The following is a 10576-nucleotide window of genomic DNA, read 5'->3' on the forward strand; positions in this document are numbered from 1 at the left end:
CCACAGGGGTCCCCCAGGACCGAGTTTGAGAACCCCTGCTCTATTTAAAACCTGTCTCTATTTTTTGAGAATGCAAATAAATGAGAGGAGAGCATTCAGTTGATCACAGTTGCCTGGTTAACTAACAGCGTAATTGCCCCATAATCACAACCAGATACTTTCTATTTCATCTATGTGACTTGGTAGTTTGCTCCAGATACCCACAACTCTATGTGTGAAGAAGTGTTTCCTAGCTTCTGTCTTAAATGCACTTCCACTTAATTTTCATGGTTATCCTCAAGTACGTGATTCATGTTTTAATCAAAAGATTTTGGCCTGATCAATGTTATTGATGCATTTGAGAATTTTGAAGACTTAGATTTTCATGCAGTGTCCTTTGCTTGAGATTAAATAAACAGGTTTAATTCCCTGAACATTCAAAAGAACTATGGTAGTCCTTCAAATGAGATATTATAGACTAACAAGTGATTCTTTTGGAATGCATTAATATTCTAATACCTTTGCCTTTACCCTATCGATGCATTATTAAAGTCCAGCTGACACTGAACAACCCTAGCTATCTAAAGACAGGCTAATTGCTAATAAATGCATATAATTTAAAAATGAAGGGCTTGAGATAAGTAAACATTAATGACTGTACCTATAAACGTCAAAAGGAACACTCAATAATCATATACTTGCAAGGTTTTTCTGGCCCAAATAAAGAGAAAGTCCCACAGAACAGAGAAACAAAAACTTATCCACATTAAACAAGGCCTTCAAGGATTCTTTGCCACCCTCAGACTGCACTCACGTGCTGCCACTATCACAGCAAAAATTACCCTGATTTGGACATCGAATGTGGTGATACACTGATTCAGAACATATTCAGACCCCTTCACTCTCTGCACAATTGGTTGTGTTGAAGATTTAATATTAAATGGATACATTCGCCATTTGTGCCCATCAATCTACACTCAATAACCCATAATGACAAAGTGAAAATGTGTTTTCAGAAAAGTTTGCAAATGTATTGAACATCAAAACCTGAAATCTCTCATTCATATCACTTGAACCTTGGTCTCCTAGTTGTGAGACAGTATTGCTCCACCATGCATAGTCAAAAAAAAGGTGTGGTAATACTTTAGATACTGCATTATTCATTTACCTGTGATGGGCTGGCGCCCTGCCCAGGGTTTGTTTCCTGCCTTGCGCCCGGTGTTGGCTGGGATTGGCTCCAGCAGACCCCCGTGACCCTGTAATTAGGATTTAGAGGATTGGATAATGGATGGATAGATGGATTATTCGTTTACTGTTAGAAAACCTCAACATACACTTTTTTGGGTCTTCGTAACAGTTACAAAGCATCAATAAAGTGGTTGTTCAACTCTGCAATGTGACCTACTAACATCATGAAGCTTTGGAGTGGTCTCACATGGCTTAACTGAGACACATTTCTCTTGATATTCCAAATTTAGTATTAGACCTGTGACTCCTTCATATGTTCAAATAACATCAAACTGCATGAAAATTGACAGAATTAGTTTAATAACAACATTAGTCATCAAAACAACCCCTAATTATGTCTTATAAAGCGCTCTGCATAAACTGTATCACTTCTAGTTTCACAATCAAAGGAATGGCTATTTGTTCTAACTTGGGGTTTTCTAATTGTTTTGGAGCTGTGATGCTCAGGATGTGAAAAGTCATGCGAGCAACATTCAAGACACAGTGATTGAACCACAGCATGTGAACAAGTAAGTACATCTTGCTGTGAATTGCTCCAGTCTGGTTTGGCAGACTGCTATGAAGACAGTTGTGAAAATAACTCAGACTGGGACTATGTGTTACCAGCATCCAGCCCCAAGACAGGAACATCCAGCACCGCCCCCTTTTCTGCTGGCTGCAGCAAGGTGTACTTGGATCCCTTGTGTAGCTGAATTACAGTATGTGTTAGCACCAGAACTGCACATTTGAAAAACTTCCCAGATCCCTTGTGTGCACGGATATTTTAAATAACTGACTGAGTATTGGTCATATATATATATATATATATATATATATATATATATATATATATAGCTCAAAAGAATTAAAGGAACACTTTTAATCAGAGTATAGCATAAAGTCAATGAAACTTATGGGATATTAATCTGGTCAGTTAAGTAGCAGAGGGGTTGTTAATCAGTTTCAGCTGCTGTGGTGTTAATGAAATTAACAACAGATGCACTAGAGGGGCAACAATGAGATGACCCCAAAACAGGAATGGTTTAACAGGTGGAGGCCACTGACATTTTTCCCTCCTCATCTTTTCTGACTGTTTCTTCACTAGTTTTGCATTTGGCTACAGTCAGTGTCACTACTGGTAGCATGAGGCGATACCTGGACCCTACAGAGGTTGCACAGGTAGTCCAACTTCTCCAGGATGGCACATCAATACGTGTCATTGCCAGAAGGTTTGCTGTGTCTCCCTGCACAGTCTCAAGGGCATGGAGGAGATTCTAGGAGACAAGCAGTTACTCTAGGAGAGCTGGAGAGGGCCATAGAAGGTCCATAACCCATCAGCAGGACCAGTATCTGCTCCTTTGGGCAAGGAGGAACAGGATGAGCACTGCCAGAGCCCTACAAAATGACCTCCAGCAGGCCACTGGTGTGAATGTCTCTGACCAAACAACCAGAAAGACTTCATGAGGGTGACCCAAGGGCCCCATGTCCTCTAATGGGCCCTGAGCTCACTGCCCAGCAGCATGCAGCTCGATTGGCATTCGCCATAGAATACCAGAATTGGCAGATGCACCACTGGTGCCCTGTGCGTTTTACAGATGAGAGCAGGTTCACCCTGAGCACGTGACAGAAGTGAAAGGGTCTGGAGAAGCCATGGAGAACATTATGCTGCCTGTAACATCATTCAGCATGAGCAGTTTGGTGGTGGGTTAATGATTGTCTGGGGAGGCATATCCATGGAGGGTCACACAGACCGCTACAGGCTTGACAAAGGCACCTTGGCTGCCATTAGGTATCAGGATGAAATCCTTGGACCCATTGTCAGACCCTATGCTGGTACAGTGGCTCCTGGTGCAGGACAATTCCTGGCCTCATGTGGTGAGAGTATGCAGGCAGTTCCTGGAGGATGAAGGAATTGATACCATTGACTGGCCACCACACTTTCCTGACCTAAATCCAATAGAACACCTCTGGGACATTATGTTTTGGTCCATCCAATGCCACCAGGTTGCACCTCAGACTGTCCAGGAGCTCAGTGATGCCCTGGTCCAGATCTGGGAGGAGATCCCCCACAACACCATCTGTCATCTCATTAGAAGCATGCACCGATGTTGTCAGGCATGTATACAAGAACACAGGGGCCATACAAAGTGCTGCGTACAATTTTGAGTTGCTGCAATTAAATTTTGGCAAAATGGACTAGCCTGCCACATAATTTTTTCACTCTGATTTTTGGGGCGTCTTTGAATTCAGGGCTCTGTAGGTTGATCATTTTCATTTCCATCAAACGATGTGGCATCCTTTCGTTCCTAACACATTACCCAGTCTATATCAGTATAGATAACCAGGAGGATTTCTTCTTCCCATTGAGATCTGATGTGTTTTCAAAGTGTTCCTTTAATTTTTTTAAGCAGTTTATGTATATATATATATAGTCATTTTGTTTTCCATTTTAATATTGCAGTAATGAATGTGTCCACAAAAATACTGTATATCAAAGTAAAATTTGAAAAAGTTAGACAATGTAAAAGTAGACAAAAGTTTTTTAGTCAAGTAAAGTAGAAATGTTTTCAAAACATAATCAAGCACTTTAATGAATGCCATACAACTTTAATGCAGACTACTGCACCTGTGGCGTGATGTTGCCACACCTAACCAGTGTGCTGCCACACATCACCAATGTTATGAAATTGCGCAGTCTGCTAAGAGACATTGCACTGGCACGCTAAAGGCTTTTTGTTGGCTCACTTTGCACACCTCCTGTTAAGAGTATTGACTTCATGACATCATTTTATTTCACTTACTGATTCTGTCAGATTTTTTCAATACAGTATACCTTCAGCAGTCTTTCTACATTTTTAGCAGACATTTACAATAATCCTCCTAATGCTCAATATGAAGAGACAGAATGTCAATAGAACAGTGCCAAGTTCAATAAGATATTCCTGCAAAGTATTTCTATCATTTTGTTGAGAGTTGGGGATAAAATGTATCGTTCATGCCATTTTTAATTCATTTAAATAAACCATGTGCCTAAGCAAGCAACTAAAGTATTTGGGAGATGTTTTCAGCAATGCCTAGAGGGCACGGGCCATCTGTTTGGACTGGCAAGTGAAACAAGTAGGCGTACTCCACCTAGTAAGGTTATAATAGAACAACATCTGTCAGTAACACTAGGACTGAATGAGAGGCAAGAGGACCAGTCAGAAAAAAAGTGTTGATAAAGTCCTTGTTGTGAAGAAAGGGCAATTGGATGTCTCAATTAGCTATCAACCAGACGCTCTGACATCCCACATCATTAAGACCCTAAACAGGCTAATCTTGGTTCATCACAAACCTCTGGTCAGGTCAGGGCTACAAAGGACTAAAACACTCCACTGGAGTAGAAGACTGTCATCCAATTACTTAACAGAACCTTCTCCTACTGGGATTAGGTAAAAGGCACTGTTAACATCACATTTTCTGATTTCTCTTTTTACTTGCAAGCCTGTGTTGTGAGGCAAGATGTTACAGTCAAGATAGATGGATGAATCTATGGTATTCTGGGTTATGGATTACCTCATTGTCTTTCCACAGTTTGTACAGTTATGGGGCTGCATATAAGACTGTTATAGGCAACACAGAGGCTTCACAGTGGACAATTTCAGCCCCCTTATTGTTCGTACTGTACACCTCAAACTTCAGATACACCACTGGGCCAGGCCATCTACAAAAATTCTCTGAAGATACAGGTTTATTGGGGTATATCAGGGAGGGAAAATGGACGAGTACAGCATTTAGTGGAGATCTTTGATGAGCGGTGTAATCAAAAGCAAAAAGATGCCAGACATAAGAGAAGGTCAAGAACTTCAGGTTGGTGGCATTTAGACAAAAGCTGTGAGTAAATTACCAACGCTGTGGCTTTGAACAAGAAGTGGAGCAGTTGCCTGTATTTTTTAAGGAGACGTGGGAAATTTTAGTTATGCCAATCTCTATTACATTTATGTCTGTGGTAGTTGATACCATCCTTTGCTTGGTAGTCTGCTAGGGCAACAGCACTGCAGCAGGTGAATTCAGCAAACTCTGTAAACTGTTCAGAAAGGCCTTCTCCGTCTAGTGAGTCAGTCTGGACTCTATAGAGGCAGTTTTTGAAAAGACACTTCATGAAATATTGACAATCATGGCCAATGACAATCACTCTCAGCATGTCAAACAAGTTAAAAAGTTAACCCCCTTGAGTTAAGACCTTCATGTCCGTGATGCAGAAGGGGATATATAAACCCATTTCTGCCATGGGATATTACACTCTATAATGTGTCCCCATTATGGGTGCTGTTAATCTCTTATTCAGAAGCATATGGAGTTATTTTTGCACTTTATATTAACCTGTACTTTTCTGGGTCAAAATAACCTGTGTCAAATGATTTCTGCTAAAACTTCTGACTGTTTCTTTTGCGAAGTACCTGTCAATCTCAGATGAAAGATGGCTGTCCTCTCAAGAAAAGCTAGGACCTCCATCTATTCTACAGGAACGCTTGAAAAGGAAACACAAATAAACTTTTCATTAATATGTGCATTACTTTGTCCAAGAAGTTTAAATAAAAGTTACATTTTTAGTTTATTGATATTTCGTTTTCTGATGCAATGGTTGATGTATGAAAAGAACCTGAATTTGAGAATAAAGAACTACAATGAAAATATCACATTTGATATCCCACCACCTTCTTGAATCGTCAATATTTTCTTAGTTTTTCATGAAGCACTGGTCTTCTCCTGTAATCCATACAAATGCACACCAGTACCGTCATTTTTATACCAGATGTCTGGAGCCCTCTGGTGGTCACTGATTAACATGACATACACATAACCTACAGTATCTTGTGAATTGATTTCTCTTATGTAATGGCCAGTTTATAATTTAGAAAAAGTGAATCTGTTCTTGGTAAATAATCGTATGATAGTGTATAACTAAAAAATAGTTTAACTGTACATAGTTTGAGACACACTGGATTCCTTTAAATATGACACTAAAAATGGAAGACTATTACACATACAGCATAGTTAAGGTGACCTTTATGTTAATATATATCTCTGAGAGTTTTATCCAAATTAGTTCAATTGCTCGAGAATGTGGATAATTCTTGCACTGAAAGGGTGACTCACTCAGAGTCATATGGTGACTCAGTGATTGGAAGTGAACTGCTAAACTTGTGGTGAACACAACCTACTTGGGGACTGAACAATCTTTTTAACAAATACCATCTAACGTAGCACAACACAAGAAAACCTGCAGTACTAAATAGTTAACACAGAAACAGGTTTCTCAAAAAGACCAATTGTAAATAATACTGAAAAAACAATAAAACGACAAGAAACAATAGAGAAAAAAACAACTGTACTCACGCTTCTAAAACAAAAACAAAATGATGTTATACAAATGAAACCCAAAAAGTTGGCATAAATCTGACATATACAATGATAAATATTTTCGTTACTACAATGAAAAAAGAAGCTCAGCACTTGTATGTACAAACCACTTCTACACATTTGACAGAAATAAGACAGAATATTAAGAGAAGAAATGAAATTATAATAGTTGGATCATGTCCATAGAACTTGTAACAAGGGAACTGCTGAAGTAATTCTGTAATCATCAAAGAAAATGGAAGTCATAGATAATAAAATGACAAGACTGGTGTGACGGTGCGGGTTGGCACCATGATCCTGTTGCATACAGGAGCCTTGGGATCCTACCACCTTCTGTACTATAACCGAGATGAGACAGGCAGATGAGGACACATACATCCAGACAAGGGGTAGGTGCAAAAGTGACAAAGTGCTTTTATTAAAATCCAAAAACAAACTAGCAGTGTTCAATAAGTGCAGTGCAAAAGTTCTACAAATAAATAACCCATATAAATTACTGACTGTGGAAGTTAAAATCCAACAAATAAATCCATAAAAAACAAGGAAAAAACATGTCAGGAATCTTCTCTAAAAATCTCAGTTCCCGGTGCTTCCCTTTAAAACTGACATCTTCCTGGCTTACCTTGCTCGGGTCTCGCAAGCACGGGGAGATGTCATCCAACAAGTGCAGACAGCCTTCTGATCTGCTCGCATCCCCATTGCCTATCCCATGCCAATCCATGTGGCACTGCTGAGCATTCACCCCTTTGATTCCTTCTGCTATGTCCAGCCTTGCAGGGGAGCCCTCCGGAGTATTGTTGTTGCTCCTGCTCCCATGCTCAAAAGGAGCAACCCTCAGCCTCCCTAAGGACCTCTCCACACACTTCTCTCCCAAGGCTCCATTCATGTCTGCCTGCTTCCTTCTGCCTAGCACCGGCTCTCTCTTGCTCCTACCCTTCATCTCCATCTGTTAACCTCCATGCATTTTTTCATTTCTAACTTTATCACTCTTTGCTGTGCAGGCTCCTTTTAAACTGTACTCTCTACATGGGTGCAGGCGTGACAAGATGCTCCACCTGAGGCACAATCGAGGCATCCAACTGATCGGCCTGCCTCCGCATGTGTATACAGAACAATCGGCCAAGCACCCCAATTAATAAATGAGTGACATGTGCTTGCACACACCCGTACCCGATTCCAAGCCTGCATGCTACCTGGGAACTGATAATTTATCAGTGGTATTAGAAATTTTGAACAAGAAAGAAACAATGATGTGCATTGTGTTAGATTTGTGACAAAATAAAATACATGTAGGTCATGGTTTAGAGATCTGCTACAGCTCATGCAACTGTCACTTAATAAAGTTAGTCCTTGCACACTCACCCTTGGATCTGACCTGTTATTGGATCCTATTATCAATGTACTGCAACAAAACAGCAAGAAATGCAGGGGACAGAAGTGGCGAGAGGCATAGTGGTGTGTAGTATTCAATGCTGTTGCTTGAAGGCAATGTGACCCTTAACTCTTGCCAAATCATTCTACGTGGTGTTTACATGTACTCCCTGTGACTCATGGATGTTTTCTCCAGGTACTATAATCTACTCTAATATTCACGGAAAATAGGTACATTTATGATGGACCTGTATCTTGATAACAGCTTATCCATTCCTTGTGTCCTGTGATTTGGGGGAGTCTCAGGGACTCTGGGACCTGTTAATAGAGAAAGCGGTCGAAGAAAATGGATGGATGGCAGGGCTATGGCTAACACTGGACTATAAAGAACAAATTGTGTCAGATTACAAGACTGTGCATTTTGACCTGCTTAAACATTTAATGTGGCCTTTTCATAGCAGTACTGTTAGGTATATTATTTCTACTAATACCATATTCTTCTTTAATGTTACAATCATTATTTATATCTATTTGTCTCTGCTTTTTATTTTCCATTTTTTTGTGGTGGTGCTTTGTGCCACCACCTAACTGAAGTACTATGCTGCCACCTGTGATGTTTGAATGAAAGTGGGTACTCCAACTGTTGATGAGACCCACTGCATTGAAAATTCTGGGACAAAAACTTAAAAGAATAATTGGAACTACACAGGAAAATGTATGCTTGGTAGAACGCCCAGTGGGAGTGGACTCTTGTTTGGCTTTGGAACCCCTGCAGATTTTGTTTATTTCTCTGGCATCTTGCACTTGGAGTGTTTTAAAATTTTCTTCAGTTCTCTCCAGCCGTCTGATCATAATACTGAACTTTCATTAGAGACTTGAAAACAAATGTTTAAATGAAGACTCTTTGACTTCTAGGTATGCCATGTATTCAATCCTATTGCTCTATTTTAAATTTGTTTTTCTTTCCTAAAACCTTTCTTTTTTGACACCTTGTAAAGCACTTTGAGCTACATTCTTTGTTGACACTAGGAGACAAGTATGGCTTTTGGAGACTTTTGTTTTGTTAAATTAGAACAAAACCTTCCCTGAAACAGATAAAAAAAAACTGCTAATCGGATCTCTCATTGCTTGCTTTGGCTTATACAGTCATACTTATAATTGTGAAAATAAAAAGAAAAGATATTATGACTCTCACCAGACCAAACAGATTTGAAAAACGGATTGACCAGACAAAATACTGAAAGGGTGCTGACAAGTTGGAATACAAATGAGCAGTTTCAGATCCAGCTGCAGAGGCAGAGGCCTACATTTATGGGGCCCTGAAGCTTGAACTGTTATAGGGGCCCCCTTTGCCCCCATATATCTACAATATATTTATAATGAAACATCCTTACTTTTAAAATTTTTTTGTTTATGGGTAACCTTTTAATGATTATTTTTTATTGAATTACACTATATTAATATTGTTTTTTTTAAAAAACCTTCATTTACTATAGACACCCAAAACTTTTAAGCAATGTGGGCTCCCTCCAGGATATTGCACTCTGAAGCATAAGCTTCATTACTTTCAAAGTAGATATGCCACTGCTGAGTTTAGTCTATAATGAGGGTAAACCGTCAAAGTCGCAAACACAATTCCATCTAGCGATCCACTTAAAAGTGCCATGTAAAGAGAAAAGAATCCACTGGCCACAATACAAAACATCAACTGATAATATTGCGTGTCGACTGCCCAGAGTCCGCGAATTCAGGTCCAGATCGCAAGGAATCGACAATCAAGATATCCCCGGTTTAGTCTATAATGAGGGTAAACCGTCAAAGTCGCAAACACAATTCCATCTAGCGATCCACTTAAAAGTGCCATGTAAAGAGAAAAGAATCCACTGGCCACAATACAAAACATCAACTGATAATATCCTCCTGACTACCAGGAAAAAAAATATTGTCCAATCACATTTTTTTTTAAATTCTCTAATCTTTGTAGGGTAATTAGAATACTGAAAACATTTTTTTTCAAAAAAAAGTTTTTATTTTCCAGATATCATGTGTCCACAACAGTGGACATCGGAACGCCATACATGTGAAACTGAATCTTGATGGCAATCAGTTAGTGCCAAAGAAAATACAAAAAAGTCAACATAAGAATGAGTTTAACATCCATAACTGTCAATCATAACTTTTGTTTGTCTGTTTTATTTTGCTTTGTTGTGCTTATTTGGTATGATACTTCAAAAAGCAATTCCCCTTCTTGGAAACACAAAGGAATACTTTGCACTTCGTGCACATCACATATGTTTTGCTCTTGCAGCCAGATCTGCGACACCTTGATGCATGTGTTTGTCCACCATCTCTGGAAGATGGATGGCGCCATAGTGTCTCAGAGCTGCATTTGGCTGCCGTTCCACTTTTGACGTGGGGAGTGTAGTCATCTTCGCTGTCACTTGCGATTCCTGCTTGAGCCCGGGTAATCAACTCCTCACCAAGGAGCAGTTTGAAGTCAAGGAACTTCAGTGGTTTCTTCCCAGAAACTGGCAGTCACTCTTATACTGAAGCCACGAGTTGGTGATTGCCAAGTCAAAAAAGTGGAATACTGCAC

The sequence above is a fragment of the Polypterus senegalus genome, chromosome 13 (genome assembly GCF_016835505.1).
Source record: "Polypterus senegalus isolate Bchr_013 chromosome 13, ASM1683550v1, whole genome shotgun sequence".
In the NCBI taxonomy this organism is placed as follows: domain Eukaryota; kingdom Metazoa; phylum Chordata; class Cladistia; order Polypteriformes; family Polypteridae; genus Polypterus; species Polypterus senegalus.